Raw genomic sequence first — 19407 nt, forward strand, 5'->3', positions numbered from 1 at the left:
TCGGATGACACCGGAGGATGCGTCCCGTTTATGGCTCGTGCTCCCGCTCAGCCCTCCTGCAGCAGGCCGGAGCTGGAGCTGCGCCAGTGAGATGCAGTCGGGAACCTGCCCTTCTCTAGCTGAAACGTCTTGTAAGGCTCCAGAGGAAAGAGGGGGGAGGATCAATAAGAAAGATCCATTTCTTTCCCTCTCTAAAAAGTGATAGCAATGCAGTAATTGCCGCAGACATGCTCCTCGGCAACAAGAGATGAACGTATGGTCACAGCGGTAAGCAGCATTTAAAAAAAAAAAAAAAAAAAAAAAAAGGATTCCTGTTTTCAGAGCTCAAAACATTTCCAGACCCCAGAAATCATATTTGATGGTGCCCAATTAAAAGCTGCCGCTCCTCAGTTTAATCCCAACTACTTTAAAATCTTTCTCGGTCGTGGCCTTGTTGCTTTACCTCAAAGTCTTCTTATTTGTTTTCTGTTTATTTTATTAAGATTTACTTCTGTTTAGCTCACTGGTAGCCCAAGGCGAATTACTTTCAAGTACTGTAGATAATTCCACCTCCCCTGAAAGCTTACAATCTTGAGGGCCTCATGTACTAAGCATTTTTCCCATAGATACAAAACGGGAGAAAACCTGTAGTAAATAGCCCTCTAAGCTTGTCCGTGAGGCAATGGAGGACAAAGTGGCTTCCCAAGGAATATCAGTGGGATTTGGCTCCCCCTTGTTTTTCGCTGTTCAAACCACTAGACCACTCTTCTTGATTGGATTGTAAGTGTCACGTGGTAGGGTATGTATCTTAGATGTCTCTGTAAAGCGCTGCATACATCAGGTGTGTGCGCTATACAAACCATGATAATAATAATAATGACACGATAGTCAATGCCATTTGGCCAGCTAAGCTTGGATTTAGCTGGCCAAATAGCAGGATTTAAAAATTCCAGTGCAGTCAACAGCTGCCACTTAGCTAGCTGACTTTTTATCTGGCTAAACATATAGCAGCTGAGAGGGGCAGGGCAGGGCAGGGCTTTCTAGAGCAGGGTCACTTGTCCAACTAACAGGCCGATACAGTACAGTGCGCTCCGACGGAGCGCACTGTTAGCCTGCTCTAGCCGTGCGTTTTCCCTTACCCCTTATTCAGTAAGGGGAGGAAAATGCGCGTCCAACCCGCTGAACCTACTAGCGCCCTCAACATGCAAATGCATGTTGATGGCCCTATTAGGTATGCACGCGCGATTCAGTAAGTAAAATGTGCAGCCAAGCCGCACATTTTACTTTCAGAAATTAGCGCCTACCCAAAGGTGGGTGCTAATTTCTTCCGGCACCGGGAAAGTGCACAGAAAAGCAGTAAAAACTGCTTTTCTGTGCACCCTCCGACTTAATATCATGGCGATATTAAGTCGGAGGTCCCAAAGAGTAAAAAAAGTTTAAAAAAAAAATAAAAATTGAATTCGGCCCGCGGCTGTCGGGCCGAAAACTGGACGCTCAATTTTGCTGGCGTCCGGTTTCCGAGCCCGTGGCTGTCAGTGGGCTCGAGAACCGACGCCGGCAAAATTGACCGTCGGCTGTCAAACCCGCTGACAGCCGCCGCTCCTGTCAAAAAGGAGATGCTAGGGAATCGCTAGTGTCCCTAGCGTCTCCTTTTGCCTGGATCTACCGCCGGACCTAATTTAAATACTGCATCGCGCGCACCGGGAGAGCGGGCATTCGCCTGCTCTCCCGCGGACTTTACTGTATCGGCCTGTAACTTAACTGGAAAAATGCCAGTATTCACCATTATTCAGCATAGCCGGATAAGTCTGGGACTGCTGTTCAGCTGTCTTAAAGTTAGCCAGATAAACTTAAGCGACTAGCTTTAAGGTAGGTGAGTATATTCTTTAATGTATTACACTTTAATGTACACTTTGTAAATAGCTTGTTACAATACCTGTTGTGTTACCTGTTAGAATTTCTTTGTTACTTTTATTATTAACCTTCACCCTATTCCTTGTTCTTTGTAAAGCTTGTTGCTATTTTTAAGTTATCTGTGAACCGAGATGATGTTCCCAACGTATCCCGGTATACAAAAACACCTAAATAAAATAATAAATAAAATAAATATTCAGCGGCACAGCTGCGTCGCTGAATATCTCAGCCAAGATAGCAGATGAATATTGGGCCCAATAATTTCAAGCTTTCATCTGCATACCAAGGTAACTGCTGTACCTGAGCAGCCTAAAGATGGAAGAGAGTGAACCCTTCACGGTAAAGCCACTGGAAATGTAAACAAGCAAGTGAAGTGTGGGTGTGGTACTCGCTAGCAGCCAGGCTTGGATTTATGAGCAGGTCTACTAGGCTTGTGGCTAGGGCTGCAAAATCTGGGAGGCAGCAAATTTCCTTCCCCCTTGCCATCCAGCAATCCTGCCCTGCCCATTGCTGCCACCCCCCCCCCCCCCCCCCCACAGACCTCGGTTTCCAGTTCCAGCAGTGACCCAAGAGGGGCAGGGCTTGTGAGCACAGGCTACATCCCCATGCTTACTTCACTGTGAGAATTGCCGCTGGAGCTGGGAGACGAGGTCCAGGGGGTGGCGCCCCCCCCCCCCCCCCCCCGGCTGCAATTCTCAGAGGTTTGCCAGAGGTATGAGGGTGGCATGACAGGATTAAATCAGTGCCGAGGAGTGAGAGAGGATTAAATCCATCCCTGCTAACAGCCACATCAGGCTGCAGAGCCTGGAAGGGTCCCAGTGCTAATACAGGGCTTGACATGGGTTGTCCACCTGCGTTACTGCTTAGCATGATGTTAATGCAGCAATTTCAGCCTCTGCGCACATTACTGCGGTATACGTTTAAATGAGCAAAGTTATATAAAGCAGATCATTTACAAGTAACGCAGGCTACATTAATGCATGCATCCATATTAATGCGAGCATTAATGCAAAACTTTAAATACACCTGTAGTGGTATAATTAATTAAACATTTTGTATTGAATGCATACTGTAATGCAAATTTTAATGCACGTTATTTCAATACAATTAGTGTACTATTCACTGAAGACATTCTTTTTGCCATTTAGTGTTAAATATGCTGCAATAGACTCCTTGATGATATTTGTTATAATATGATGTCCTCTGGCTACTTTGAGAAGAAAGCTGATGGAGAGAATAATGAATAGAAAAACTGAACTGAAAATTCTGGGTTCTCTAATCAGGCAAATAGCCAGAGAGACACCAAAGTCTCCCTCCTCCCCTTTCTAATAATTTAATTTACAATTTCTATTCCAAGATTGAAAGTCTGCTCAACTCTGATTTGGAGTCTGTTTGCCGAAGGGAAAGGAGTCCTTTCAGATCGCCCTGTGATGGCTCTGAGTGCGCACGCATCCCCCTCCCTAATCACAAACTTTGGAGAATAGGTTAAGTGCGCCACGCAGATTCTGACTGGGATAGGGGATTTATTTTGGGGGGGGGGGGGGGGGGGAACCATGGATGCCTGCACACGCATGGCCCGGGAAGTAGGCTGGATTGGTACTGGGTGGGACCCAGCTGGGACCCATTTCAAAAGTTCAAAATGATTGGGCCCCAGTATGATGAAACGGATAGAACGAGAGAGAGAGAAGGATATTGCATGTCCTCCAGCCATTGTTTAAGTTCCTGTTTACTATACTTTAACAGAAGCTGCTTTTTGTTTTGTTTTTTGCTAATGCATTGCTCTTCACCGCTCTGATTGTAAGATCGATCTCATTTATATAGTCTTTCCATGAGTAGGAGGCACTTGTGTTTTAAATAACAGTGCTGCGCTTTCTCCTACAAGGCTACATTGTACCTCTAAAAGGTGCTAAAATACCATAAAATCAATAAGCTCTTGGCAGTCCTTCACCTTTTTTTTCTTTTATTGGGGAGTGGGTGCTTTCATTACTTTCTCTTCCTTTGTATAATTCCTGTTGCTAAGGTATCCAGAATAAGTGGGAAAAGCAGTCAGATTAGCTGAACTCAGCTTTTCTTTTCAGCTTTATACAGTGTGAAGGGTACTGTAGTTAAATTTGCTATAAAACAGAAATAAGTTTTAAGAGTGTCAGTTTAATAGCACTATACACCCAAATGTGTTAGTTCAACTCCCTCCTGACATACTACTTTACGTGCCAAGTATCCTCTTCATCATTGGTTTCAAGGTATCAAATTTATATGTTAACATTTTTCTGATCAGTTTGTTCCAAAACCAGCTGCCCTGTCAGCAAAGATCTAACTCTGAAGCTATGAGCAAAATCCTTTCTGAGGCCAGTTCCTTTCTACTTACTGTCCACAGGTAAAGGACAAGGGGATTGACACTTTTGTTGCGCCCCAGAGAGAATTAACACAAAACCATCAGGAGCACCGGGGACCAGCCTTGCTAGTTTAATTTCCGCATCCTTTGCAGTACTGTTTTTGTCAAAATGTAAAATAGAGGTCTGGATCCCAAAATGCTTAGCGACAGGAGTTAAATAACAGCCAGGGCTAGCAAAGTGACCCCGATGCCTTGATGTTAGCAGGCAGATAATGATGGGCAGCGTTTGAAAGAAAAGCTTTGGTATTTCCACCTTCCAGTCCTCCCTTTGCATTTCAGGTGAAATCCAAACTTCTGGGACTTGAAAGAAAGAGGGATCGTGGTTTTGACCAGGTGACACCAAAGTGGATTATTTCAGAAACTACAATGCAGTAAAGTTTCCATAAAGAGCCATTTCCGGGCTGGCCCAGGGACTCACAGGCAGTATTGTGCACTGACGTTCTTGGCTCCCTGGATGGACAGGGGCTGGAGATACTGCTGAGGCCGTGTGCACAGCCCCTTGGAGGAGGGAGGAATTTTTATCTCAGACTTTACGTTTTAAAGGAGCGGCCAATGTCAACCGCATTGGGATGAAGATCGTGCCCTGCTTTTCACCCGTGGGCTATGCACCAGATCTCAAAGCAAAAATACATTTGTGCTTTCCCTTGGAAACTCCACAGATCCTTTGCATCTGCTTTTATCTGTTGGAAGATTTTTTTTATATAAGAGAACTTGCCTTTTACATGACTGTGTTTATATAAGAGAACTTGCCTTTTACATGACTGTGTAAATGTTCTCCATAGATTGACCTCTCTCAATGTGGCTAAAACTGCACATCGTGGAACGATCAAAGCTTTTAGCCGCATCGAGGGAAGATGATCTTTCAGACAATCGATGAACACAGATAAAATGAGTTTTAGCTGGATAAATTTTTTTGAAAATATTCCTCCAAATGTTTGAGACCAGAAAAAGCAGAACATGCTAATGTTAAAATTGGTCAAAGGACACCAACCTTCAAGTGAGCATTGGACGATGCAAGATTTCAGGGCTGTTAAGGTTTAATTTCCAAGCATTGACAAGCAAATCATTAAGTAACAAAGCTTTTATTTGATAGACTATAGAAAATTCAGTGATCATGGGTTGTGATTGTAAAATCTGCCATAAACTGGGGAAGTTTCTCGTGGGCGAAGTTTATCAGCTCATGCTCCTAGATCACAATCTTAACCTTTCAGAGGGCATTTGCTTAGATTAAATAGGCGTTTACTGGGGTGAACTGGGAATGCTTTGAACCTGATTTCTGTTTCAAAAAAATATAGCCATGTAAGTGGAGCTGCAGTTTTTTGTTTTTTAAGGTCTTGGTCCTAGTGAACCTATCACTGTCACCCCTCCATCCGAGCTATAAAGCCAGGGCCTTGCTGGGCTGAGCCTGCAGACCCTCAAACCTCTCATATTTACATTTTAATTCTAAAGGGCTGATGCCGGATAGCCCCCTTCCACCACCTTTCAAAATTTACCAAAATTTGACCTCCCGGGCATCCCTCCCATATTCCCCCACCCCATACCTAACCCTCCCATCCTCCTGGTACTTTAAATCTAAAAGATCTGCAGCCTGGATCATGGCAGCAGCCTACCCCAACCTGGGACTGCTGCTCCTAGAGTTGATAGGGGAGCTACTCTGGAAACGTACTTGATACAGGTAAATTTTCAGACAGCCTGGAAGATCTGCAAGATATGTTTACCAACTCCGATTTAGAGATGCAGAGAGTAATTTTATTTATTTATTTATTTATTTATTTATTTATTTATTTATTTAACCGCTTTTCTATACCGACATTAAAATACACATCATTTTACGGTTTACATTTTAACGTAAAAAAGGTGGAAAATTACAATAAACAGGGAAAGGGGGAACGGGGCAACTGATAAATACAAAAGGAAGCACAGAGAGGTGAAATTTAGCAAAATGAAAAATGAAAACTAAAGAGAATACAGTATGCAAAATGTAAAAACATATTTACAAATATACAAGCAGTAGTTAGTAAGTGGCTACATGGAGTCATCAGAGAGCAATTGAGAGGTGTCATGGAGCGATGGGAGGAGTAAGAGGTGCCGGGGAGGTGTATAGTAGTCAAATGAGGAAAATTAATCAGGGAAAGCCTGGTGAAAGAGCCAGGTTTTTAGCATTTTTCTGAACTTAAGAGGGCATGGCTCCAAACGAAGGTTAAGGGGTAGAGTGTTCCAGTGCATGGGGCCAGCAATCGACAGGGCGCGGTCCCTGGTGGCTGTCAGACGAGCCTTTTTAAGTGGGGGGACTTGTATAATTTTGAACTCTGAAGTATGTTTTCTGTTTGATGAATTTGTTCCACAGAGGATTATCTTGCCAAGGCAAAGTAGCCAAATGCTGTGGTATATCCAGGGACCTTCATGTTCAGTGACTGTGAAGCCATGCTCTGGCCAATGCTTTAGTTCCAGCCCGTTCCCGGAGTGTAAGAGCATGACGTCACACTCACCCACTCAAGCACAGATGAGCAGCAGCCCCCCCCCCCCTCCCACCACCACCACCACCACCAGGAGAGTTTCTGACGGGATCTCTGCCTCTCTGGCTCAGCGCAGACTCAGAAGTGCAGGGCAGGGCTGCACAGCAGAGTACGGGATCATGACCCTGCTGCCAAAACTGGAGGGAGGAGGAGCCTGAAGTCAACACAGCTGGTAAGAATGAATGTTTGGGAGAAAAGAAAGGAGGATTCTGTGAGGGGAAGGGAAAGGAGATTTTTGGAAGGAAGGGAGACAATTAAAGAGTAGAAGGAGAGTGGGAGAAAAAGGGGAAATGCTGGGGAGAGGGCTACAGGGATCAGGATCAACTGAAGATTCATTTGAGGGCAGGTTATATAGGCAGGTTGGGAGGGAATGGGACAGTGGGAGGCTACTGTCCACCAAAATAAATTCTGATATTCTTCTGGAAAATGATGAAAACATTTTTTCCTCTGATTTTCTCTTGTTTTTCTTCTTGTCAAAATAAACACTCATAAATTTCCAGGAAAAATAGAAACTGAAAAGCAGAGTTGCTTACCTGTAACAGGTGATCTCAGAGGACAGCAGGATGGGTCCTCTGAGATCATCAGATGGAGCCCGGCATGGAAAACATGCCAGAATTTCTAGAACTTTGACTGAGCCTCATTGAGCATGCTCAGCATGCATTCATTATTCCACGCATCCATGCAGGGTCCTCTTGTAATATAGAATTCAAGAATAAAAAACGAGAAGAAACCCACAAAGTGGAAACCTAGCACTGCAAGATGGCGGGTGGGTTTTATGAGGACTAACATCTTGCTAAGCTCGGAGAACGCCTATTACAGGAAACCAACTCTGCTTTCTCTGAGGACAAGCAGGATGGTAGTCCTCACCCATGGATGAATCCCTAGCTACAGGCTGCCCCCAACAAAAAAAGGGGACCAACAAAACTAGGTGTCAATGGGCTCAACAACAAGTTTTGTTGGTAACAAGAGGGTGTGGCAATCTGAACACAAACGGGCCCCAGGTGGGAACAGTTGGGTGCTATAGCTTAAACAAGTTTCAGACAGATTGACCAAACTTACTATTGCTTCAGCCATCCCTATCCAAACAATAATGCAATTTAAATGTGTGGAGAGAAATCCACGGCGCAGCTCTGCAGACCTCCTCCATGGGAACTGATCACAGTTGGACCACCTACGCTGCCACAGCTTGAACAGAGTGAGCCTTGACATGGCCCAAAGATGCAGTCCCGCCTGGGTATAACAGAAGAAGATGCAGTCTGCCAGCCAATTGGAAAGTGTCTGCTTGGCAATGATGATGATTCCTATCAAAAGAAACAAAAAGTTGGTGGACTGTCTATGGACTTTTGTCCACTCCAGATAGAAGGCAAAGGCTCTTTTGCAGTCCAAACTGTGCAGGCCTTGTTCACCTTGGTGCGAATGGGGCCTAGGAAAGAATGTTGGCAGGATGATGGACTGATTAAGATGGAAGTCCAACACCACCTTAGGTAGGAACTTAGGGTGCATACATAAGACCACTCTATCATGGAAAAACAGTATGACGTGGATGTCACTAAGGCCTGGAGCTTGCTTGACCCTGCATACAAGTGACTGCCACCAAAAATATGACCTTCCAGGTCAGGTACTTCAGGTCACAGGAGAGCAGTGGCTCAAAGGGAGCTTTCATCAGCTGAGCTAACACCACATTGAGGTCCCAAGACATAGCAGGAGCCCTTAAGGGAGGCTTCAACTGAAGCATGCCCTGCATGAAACATACTATAAGCTGTTCAGAGATGGGCATCCCATCTACACCATGGTGGTATCCGTCAATTGCACTCAGATGAACTCTAATGGAGTTGGTCTTTAAGCCATCTTCTAATAAGTGTAAATGGTAGTCAAGCAGTTTGTGAAGCAGGAGAGAGGATCTAGGGCCTTCTGTTCACACCACACAGAAAATCTCCTCCATTTTAGTCCATAGGACTTTCTCGATGCCACCAGGACCCAAAACACAACTTCTAAGAGATCGTGGTAGCAATATTAACCTCTCAACATCCAGACTGTGAGCAACAGCATCTGGAGGTTGGGATGTCTGGTAAAATATGTAATGTCTTAGACATAGAATTCCAGAGATTTGGACCCACTATGGAAAACACACATTCTCTTATTTGCACCAGATGTATGCTCCATATTGTGGGAATAGTCAATAATCCTTTATTTTAAGATCTTAGTTTCTTTGAAGATTGTATGGTTGTAATATTACACCTAACAATCTGGTGTTATTGGTATGAATGATATTGAATATTATCATTAATACTTTATAGTAGATTCTGGATTGTACTGGTAACCAATGCAGTGACATCAGCGAGGGTGTAATGTGATCATATTTCCTAGATCCTAATAAGAATCTTGCTGCAGCATTTTGTAATAGTTGTAGTGGTTTTAAGTGACATGCTGGAAGACCTATTTATTTATTTATTTTTATTTATTTCAAATTTTTATATACCGGCATTCGAGACAGCAGTCACATCATGCTGGTTCACATAAAACAGGGGTGCGTAGTAAACATAAACTATAACAATGGTGCGGAAAAAGGCAGTTACATATAACAGGGTGAAAAGAACTTGGCGGAGAAGGAAGAGAAAGGACAGGTTATTAATTCACACAAGTAAACGATATACCAGTCCATGGTATATGTGGAGATAAGGGGTGGCGTGGAGGTGATAGTTTAAATTATTATATTATAACTCCTTACTACCTAGTAAGGTAGTAAGGAGTTATAATATAATACTTACTATTATAAGTATTATATTATAATAGATAATATAATACTTACTAGGTAGTAAGGAGATATTATAACTCCTTACTACCTAGTAGTAAGGAGTTATAATAGTCTAGGTTTGAGAAGATTAGAGTTTGCAATACAGTATGGAAGTCTGTAAAAGTTAATAATGGTTTCAACTGATGTAGTATTCACAACTTAGCGTAACCTGTCTTGATTAATTTCCTGATGTGCATTTTCATTGTAAGGTTCTCATCTGGCTGTATACCTAAATTCCATACTTGATTTCAGGTATTAATTTGAAAATTATCCAGGTCTAGGGCAGGTGGTTTAACTATCGATGAGTTTCTACTCAGCCAAATTATTTCACTCTTTTTAGTGTTTAATGTCAATTTAAGCTGTGAAAGTTCTTCTATTGCTTTCATTTAGGTAGAGAGTATCGAAGCTGTATTTTCAAATAATCTGGAGAATAGGATGTAAAACTGTATGTCATCAGCATACAAGAAGTAAGTTATTCCTACATTTGTCAATAATTTACACAGTGAGAGCATGTAAATTTTCAACAGAGTTGCTAAGAGGGCTGAGCCTTGAGGGACTTGAGTTTGACTTGGAATGTTCTGTTTAATATAAATGAAGAGAACCATCTGAGAACCCTGCCATCGATCCCCATGTTTCTCATCTGATGGCATAACAGGTTATGGTCTACAGTGTCAAAGGCAGCCATTAAGTCAATTAGCACAAGACAATAAGATTCATCTGCATCAAACCCTGGTAAAACCAAGTCCATTAATGAGAGGAGTAATGTCTCAGTTGAGTGATGTTTCCTAAATCCAAATTGATTTGGGGAGAGAATATTTTGATTTTTCAGGTGATTTACAAGCTGGGATAATACTGCTTTCTCAAGAACTTTTGCGAGAAAAGACACGTTGGATACTGGACGATAGTTATCCCAGTTGTCAGTTCTACCAGTCTTATTTTTTAGGATCGGCTTTATCATGGTTTGTTTTAACCCATTTGGAACAGTTCCTTTTGAGAGAGACAGGTTAATTAATGTTGTGATTGTCTGAGTGATAACTCCATTTACTTGTTTCAAGGAACTGGCTGGAATTGGGTCACATGGGTGAATGGTAGGATTAATTTTAGTAATAATTTGACTAATTTCCAGTTTTGATACTCTGTCGAATATGGACCACTTAACTATCACACACATATAAAAGAGCGTATACAAGCTTTATTATTACACGTTACTTAACAAGTGCCATGAAATGTGTCTCGATGGCTTCACAACACTCACCCGTATGCGCATTCACACTCTGACCCATTCATTCAATTTAAAACACAGGTGCATTCATTATCATTAAACAGCCTTACTAGACCAACTCACAAACATGTATGAGTAAATCTAGGTGTACATATATCAGTGCAGATCTTATGTACCTTATGGCTTACATGCCATTTACAACACTTAACATACAGCTTATATATGATTTACATCAAAGCAAACATCTTTTCCATAAATCTCCATACTTGTATTATAAAACACTCAGTGCTGAGGTCTTCCCATATCTTCAATGAACCACAATCTTACTTGTGGCTAGATCTCAATTGTTATGACTTGGGAGGTGGACCCTTGGTCCGGCGATGAACGTAAGTCCCACCGTCGGAAGGCAAGGCCAATCCCGAGGATCACAGGAGGTGATAGATGGAAATCTGGATGCAGGCGCCTCCTGCAGGTCGTGTAGTCCAGATAGCTGGCGCCTCCAGCAGGTCGTGGGATCAGAAGCTGGCACCTCCAGCAGGTCGTAGGATCAGAAAGCACGTTCAGAGATCAATGCCAAGGGAATATCCACAGCCAATCTAGAGGTCCAGAACCAAAGAATATTCCGCAGCCAGTCCAGGGGTCGAGAGCCAGAATGTACCACAGCCAGTCCAGGGGTCGAGAGCCAGAATATACCGCAGTCAGTCCAGGGGTCGAGAGCCAGAGAAGGAACGGCAGCCAGTCCAGGAATCAGGCACGGAGGGTCAAAGCAGGAACCAAAATCAGGAACAACCACGAGAGCCAAGAAGCCAAGGCAAGGCAGACCTTGCCTTAAATAGTCTCCAGCTGTTGGAGCCTACAGGAAGGAACCCGTCCACTTCCTGTATGGCCCTTTAATTATCTTCAGCTATGTCACGCGGCTCAGGAAACCTCGGCAGGGGCAGAGCCAGAGCAGGCCGAGGGACGGCCGAAGCCGCGGCCATGATGACAGCAACAGGGAATTCTACCGACGCCGACTACCGTCGGTATTTCAACATGCCGCACCAGTGAGTAGCTGACCCCGGTCGTGGCTTGCCGCAGCCGGCGGTCCTAACATCAATTCACCAAATGGCATTGAAATCTGCTCTTCTTCTCTTGGCTGTTAACGATTTTCCCTCCTCATGCTAATCAATCAACCTAAAAGAGACCCTTGTTTCTACAAGAAGGCTTCATCACGGGGCATACTGCATCAATAATGACATCCAATATGTTTTAACCCGCACTACACTACTAATCCTGTATATTAAAAACTAAAACCATCTATGACACTCCACTCGTACTCTTACCAAAAGAATTACAATGGTGATTATAATGTTGAAGCGGCTCACACAATAACAGACTCTTTAATACCAATTGAATTATTCGGATAGAAAACCCATTCTTCACCACCTAAAAAATACCAATATAATCAGTAGTTTTCGTACTTATGACCAAAAATATACTTTTAATTAACCTCAACGACAAGATGTTTCCTTGTACTAACCCAGCTCCTTTACTACATAACAACCCCCCCCTTTTTTTTTTTTTAAGCAACCACGCACTATATCGCTTACAACTCACACAACTCACCCCACTCAATTTCAAAACGGGTTCCTGTTCACTCTCAATCTCGGTATGTAGAATCACTCCTTTCACCTTCAAAAAGTAGCTAAATTCCTTTCTCCAACCGATTACTTTTAAACAAGATGCACTCGCCATAACGCCTCGGCGGCCTGGGCACCGCCCAGGGACATAAATGCAACGTACCATGTAATGACATCATTCACATAGCTCTCCGTTTTTTCAATAAACATGAAAAATATCATGTTTGGCACTATTATCATTGAAAACAAAGCGCCACTATGTGTAATCTTCACAATTACCCCACATGCCTACCAACCGCCTATTGATGGACACTTCAAAAAAGGAAAAATTAAATACTCAGAGAATAACACAATCTCACCACCTCACAAAGCCTACACATGTAAACCTACCTATTGACAAAAGTGTATTTAACCAGTACCTTGATTCACATATTATCCAATTGTCTGTAATTCCCAACGGCCCGCCATTTAATCACTACACCAGACACTCATCTCTAAACCTCCCCATATGGAATAATAGAAACCTCCATGCGACAATATAAAAAGACATATTTTGAAACCTTCATAGTAACTGAAAACATATCTTCAACATTGCCCCTACTCTCCAAAATATATATAGTCCATGGTTTTCATGACATGAACGGTGCCATCTATAACCCTTTAGCAGAAAACTGAAATCAGTCACTCCTTCACTTATCCAACATAAACTACAGAAATGCAGTCCCATTCAATTTCACTATTTAAGCCTTTCGGGGCTAAAGTCTTCCACTCAAAGATGCATCTCTGCTCCCATTGTTTCAATAACCATTGGGTATCTCCCTCTGCATTGCAACACTGTTTAATAATAAAAAACTTGATGTCATCAATGACATGTCCAGCCTGATTCCAATGAAATACTAGGGGGGCATTCTCCTTATTCGTTCTCACACAACTTTTGTATTCCATGATCCGCTGTCTAATAGAGCTATTCATCTGACCAATGTACACTAGAGGGCAAAGACATACCACAGTGTATACTACCCTCTGACTTGCACACGTAAACCGTCCTGGAAGGATATAAGGACGTTTCAACATACAATGAGTGAACTGTCTAATCGCCAATACATGGGGACCTACTGTACATTGTCCACAACTCTACTGTCCTTTTTTTTTTTAATTTATATTTTATTGCATTTTAAACATTTTAACAGGAATGTATACAATGTGATTGCAGAAAAACCAAATAACAAAATTAAAACAAAGAAAATTCCCAAGATATATTCCTATTGATAGTATCTGGTCATGCACACATTGACTATTTCAAAGATAATCTGAGAAACCAAGAGGAGAAAATATTAGAGATGTGAATCGTGTCCTCGATCATCTTAACGATCGATTTCGGCTGGGAGGGGGAGGGAATCGTATTGTTGCCGTTTGGGTGTGTAAAGTATCGTGAAAATCGTTAAAATCGTGAGCCGGCACACTAAAACCCCCTAAAACCCACCCCCGACCCTTTAAATTAAATCCCCCACCCTCCCGAATTAAATTACCTTAAATTACCTGGGGGTCCAGCGACACACTAAAACCCCCTAAAACCCACCCCGACCCTTTAAATTAAATCCCCCACCCCCAAATGCCTTAAATTACCTGGGGGTCCGTAGCCTTAAATTACCTCCGTAGCGGCGGTCCGTAGCTAAATCGGGGGAAGGGGGAGAGCAGGAAAAGCGGCACACTAAATCGTGTGGTCTTCAGCCGGCGCCATTTTGCAAAATGGCCGCCGCAAAATGGCGGCGGCCATAGACCAAAACGATTCGACGCAGGAGGTCGTTCCGGACCCCCGCTGGACTTTTGGCAAGTCTTGTGGGGGTCAGGAGGCCCCCCCAAGCTGGCCAAAAGTTCCTGGGGGTCCAGCGGGCGTCCGGGAGCGATTTCCTGCCGCGAATCGTTTTCCGTATGGAAAATGGCGCCGGCAGCAGATCGACTGCAGGAGGTCGTTCAGCGAGGGTTCCGACCTCGCTGAACGAGGCACACGTTCAGCGAGGAAGGGGGAGAGCAGGAAAAGTGTGCCGCTTTTCCTGCTCTCCCCCTTCCCCTGATTTAGCTACAGACCGCCACTACGGAGGTAATTTAAGGCTACGGACCCCCAGGTAATTTAAGGCATTTGGGGTGGGGGATTTAATTTAAAGGGTCGGGGTGGGTTTTAGCGTGCCGTGTTTTAGTGTGCCGTGTTTTAGTGTGCCGTGTTTTAGTGTGCCGCTGGACCCCCAGGTAATTTAAGGCATTTGGGGGGGGGGGTTCGGGAGGGTGGGGGATTTAATTTAAAGGGTCGGGGGTGGGTTTTAGGGTGTTTTAGTGTGCCGGTTTTCCTGCCCTCCCCCTTCCCCCGATTTACGATTTTTTGACAATAAATCGGGGGAATTGGTATTGTACCGTGGCCCTAACGATTTTTGACGATTTAAAATATATCGGACGATATTTTAAATCGTCAAAAAACGATTCACATCCCTAGAAAATATAGCACATACATTTTAAGAAATTCATTTAAATCAAACATGTAAGACTTGTAACCAATGACTCGACTATTCTACATTACAATATTCCTTAAAGAGGTTATTTAGGATCACGAAGAAGAATCTAGATAAGCTCGGAGTTGCATTGGATCGTTAAATACATACTTAGTGTCACCACAAAGCAAAATGCAACAACAGGGAAATCGCAAAATAAACTTAGCTCCCCTATTTGTCACCTCTCCCCTCATAGCAAGAATTTTTTTTCTCTTAGATTGTGTTATTCATGCAATATCCGGAAAGATTTGAATTGGATGGCCATAAAACTTTAACTTCTGGTAATGAAAATAACATTTCAAAACTTTATCTCTTTCGGTCAAAAAAGAGAACTGCACAAATAAAGTTGCTCTTAAACATATCCATCTCAAAAGATTTTTCGAGAAAGTCAGATAAGTCCAAATTTTCTTCTTGATGATTTTCCATTCTAGGCATATCTCCTTGCAATGGTCTCTGAGGTAGATAATACATTGTTGATATCGCAGGAATTTCTTCAGATTTGAATTTTAATATATTTAAGAGATAACTCTTAAATAAATCCATTTGTGCCATTAATTTAGTTTTAGGAAATTTTAAAATTCTCAAATTTGCCCTTTTAGCCTGGTTTTCAAAAATTTCCATTTTATTTTCAAACATTTTTTCTGACTTTATTAAATTTATTTGCACATTCTCAATTTCTTTTACTTTAACTTCCATTACTCCAAGTTGTTTCTCCATATTGATCATTTTTTCTTCTGCTACCTGAGTTTTTTTTATTGCTTCTTGAACAGTTACTGATAATGAGTTTATGGACTTCTGCATCACCAATAATATATTTCTAATCTCTTCCAAAGAAAGAGCAATGGTTGGAGTAGGACTGAATAGGGTTATATTGTTCTCCTTCACCATTCCTACCTCAGGCCTTCTCCACTCTTGCGATGTTCCATGCGATGTTGCACTGTTTGAACATAGGTCCTGGAACCTGGTTCCTCAGGGTTCACCGAAGAGAGCTCCTCCTCTCTTCTCTGGTTCCCACTCTCGTCTGGCGAGCTATTCACATAGCCAGACCGCCCCTTCGGTGGATCAGGAATAGTTGGTGCACCCAGGCTTAGCGAGGTCTCTAACGTCAGGGGGCTTAGCAGCTGCTCCTTGCTGCCCCCAGCAACTTCTACCGGGTGATTCGTCGGTGTCCTCGCGAAAGCAGCTTCAATCCGCGGTTGTCGGGAATCTTGCTTCAGAGTCGAGGTAAAGTCTCTTACTCGAGCTTTCCTCTTCGTGTGAGGCATTTTGTTCTTTCAAGGTAATATTTTCAAGTAAATAAGCTCAAAATTTTCTTCTGAAAACTGGGAGCTGCAGCTTACGCATCTTTACAAGTCGGCAGCCATCTTGGTTTCACTCCACTGTCCTTTATCTTGCTCCCCCCTACAATACTCCCTCGCTTTCCCTAACCTGTTTTTTAAATTTTTTTCTTTCTTGGTGGCAAAAATAGGGCCCTCTTGGAAACATGGTAGAGACCTCAACACTGCCTAATGATGAACAATGCTCTGTTTAAGTTGCATCATCTTAGTGGAGTATGGCAATGTGCAAACAATCCTAGATACAGATTCTTTACTCTGTACTCTTAACAAATTATCATGGTTAGCATAGAGGCCTTGTTTATAAGCCATCTTCACTAGGGATGTGAATCGTTTTTTGACGATTTAAAATATCGACCGATATATTTTAAATCGTCAAAAAATCGTTAGGGCCACGATACAATACCAATTCCCCCGATTTATCGTTAAAAAATCGTAAATCGGGGAAGGGGGAGGGCAGGAAAACCGGCACACTAAAACCCCCTAAAACCACCCCCGAACCTTTAAATTAAATCCCCCACCCTCCCGAACCCCCCCCAATGCTTAAATTACCTGGGGATCCGGCGGTGGTCCAGAACGGCGGCGGTCCGGAACGGCCCCCTCAATAGAATTGTGTTGTCTTCAGCCGGCACCATTTTTCAAAATGGCCGCCGCAAAATGGCGGCGGCCATAGACAAAAATGATTCGACGGAGGAGGTCGTTCCGGACCCCCGCTGGACTTTTGGCAAGTCTTGTGGGGGTCAGGAGGCCCCCCCAAGCTGGCCAAAAGTTTCCTGGGAGTCCAGCGGGGTTCCGGGAGCGATTTCTTGCCGCGAATCGTTTTCGTACGGAAAATGGCGCCGGCAGGAGATCAACTGCAGGAAGTCGTTCAGCGGGGGTTCCGGACCGCCGCTGAACGACCTCCTGCACTCGATCTCCTGCCGGCGCCATTTTCCGTACGAAAACGATTCGCGGCAAGAAATCGCTCCCGGAACCCCGCTGGACTCCCAGGAAACTTTTGGCCAGCTTGGGGGGGCCTCCTGACCCCCACAAGACTTGCCAAAAGTCCAGCGGGGGTCCGGAACGACCTCCTCCGTCGAATCGTTTTTGTCTATGGCCGCCGCCATTTTGCGGCGGCCATTTTGAAAAATGGCGCCGGCTGAAGACAACACGATTCTATTGAGGGGGCCGTTCCGGACCGCCGCCGTTCTGGACCACCGCCGGATCCCCAGGTAATTTAAAGCATTTGGGGAGGGGGGTTCGGGAGGGTGGGGGATTTAATTTAAAGGGTCGGGTGGGTTTTAGGGGGGTTTAGTGTGCCGGCTCACGATTTTAACGATTTTTCACGATAGTTTACACACCCAAACGGCAACAATACGATTCCCTCCCCCTCCCAGCCGAAATCGATCGTTAAGTCGATCGAGGACACGATTCACATCTCTAATCTTCACACTTTTTGTGACTATAACCCCTATCTATAAACCTTTGACATAGCTCTTGTGCTGACTCTTTATAGATATCCAATGTGGAGCAGAGCCTGTGGTATCTCAAAAATTGACCATGTTCTCCTTCAATTTTCTAGGATGGAAAGTTTGGGCAAGTAGCAATGTGTTTCTGTCTGTAGACTTTCTATAAACAGAAGTTTCAATACTCTGTGTACCTCGTCGTACCCACTTATCCAAAAATGTAACCTTAGTCAAATGTGTATGAAACGTGAACTCCAGATTACCATCACACGCATTCATATACCTCATAAATTCTGTGAGAATCTCAAAATCACCTGTCCACAAAAAGAATATATCATCAATGTACCTTTTCCATGTTTTCACCCGTTGAAAATGTTTGGCCGAATAGATAAATTGGGTTTCATACCTAGCTACGTATAAACCCGCCACTGAGTGGGCCAAAAGGGACCCCATTGGTATCCCTCAAATCTGTTTGTAAAATACATTTTTGAACTTGAAATAACTACATTTAATCACCAACTCAGCTAATCTAACCACAACTCATATTTCCTTGTAGGAAGCACCAGGCCTTTTAACGCCTCTTGTATGAATATGAGTGCTTGGTCCTGTGGAATACAGGTGTATAATGAAGTAATGTCTGCTGAAACAAACCATTTGACTGACTTCTGCTCAACTCCTGCTATGGACACCATAAAATCCATAGAATAATATATGACACTACACCAACTACCAAGGGTTGTAGCAAGTTATCAACAAACTTGGCTATGGGTTCAAAAATAGAGGCAATTCCCAAAACAACTGATCACCCCGGGGGTGAATGAAGAGATTTATGTATTTTAGGAACAGTATAAAAATAAAGTCTAGTGGGAAAAGGCTGATACAAAAAACGAAGTTCCTTGTGATTGAAAATAGATAATTGTAGTCCATCGTGTAACATGATTTTAATCTCTTTCTGCAAATCGATTGTAGGATCTATATCCAATTTCAAATATGTGGAGCTATCCTCCAGCTGTCTCAGAGTCTCCTGCACATATTGCACAGTGTCAAGCACTACCACAGCTCCGCCTTTGTCAGCTGCTCGGATGACTACTGACAGATCTTCTCTCAATTGTCTGATCACCAATGATTCCTCATACGTCAGATTAAACTTAATCCTCTCTGTATCTGATTCTATTTTTGTAGGTCCTGCATCACTAAGGACTCAAAAGCGATTATTAGAGGGTGGGGCGTAGTGGGCATCCAATTAGAGGGTTTAAACAACTGTTTCTGTTGACCTTCAGAAGTCAATGGAGCTCCAAAAAATTCTCTGATACATCTGAAAATCTTATTTAACTCCAACCCTGGTTGAAAATGGATCATATTTTTCAGATGGGCCAGTGGGTGCCAAACACGCCACCGCCCCAGAGGAATCGAAGTGAAAATAAACGTACTAATAACCGCTGTAAAAACTTATCTAGGATGATAAAGGGAGAACTGGGGGAGTGACCCCGCATCGACCATGCAAGACAGCGAAGAAAATTCTCACGGAAATTAAGTTTTCCAAAAACAAGACAATTAGGCCAAAAGTCAGAAAATTAGGCTCTCACTCAACCACGAAATGACAGGCTCCGCAGAAAAGAAGAGACTGAAGGGGACCCCACTTGCTCAAT

The 19407-nt window shown here is 43.3% G+C and overlaps 1 protein-coding gene across 1 annotated transcript in view; it reads right to left on the reverse strand.

Annotated features, from left to right (window-relative positions):
• MYO18B (myosin XVIIIB) overlaps positions 1–19407 on the reverse strand; it is an 815563-nt gene that overhangs the window by 499080 nt on the left and 297076 nt on the right. The gene's annotated exons all lie outside the window — the stretch shown is intronic.

This window comes from Rhinatrema bivittatum, chromosome 11 (assembly GCF_901001135.1).
Source record: "Rhinatrema bivittatum chromosome 11, aRhiBiv1.1, whole genome shotgun sequence".
NCBI classification, from domain to species: Eukaryota; Metazoa; Chordata; class Amphibia; order Gymnophiona; family Rhinatrematidae; genus Rhinatrema; species Rhinatrema bivittatum.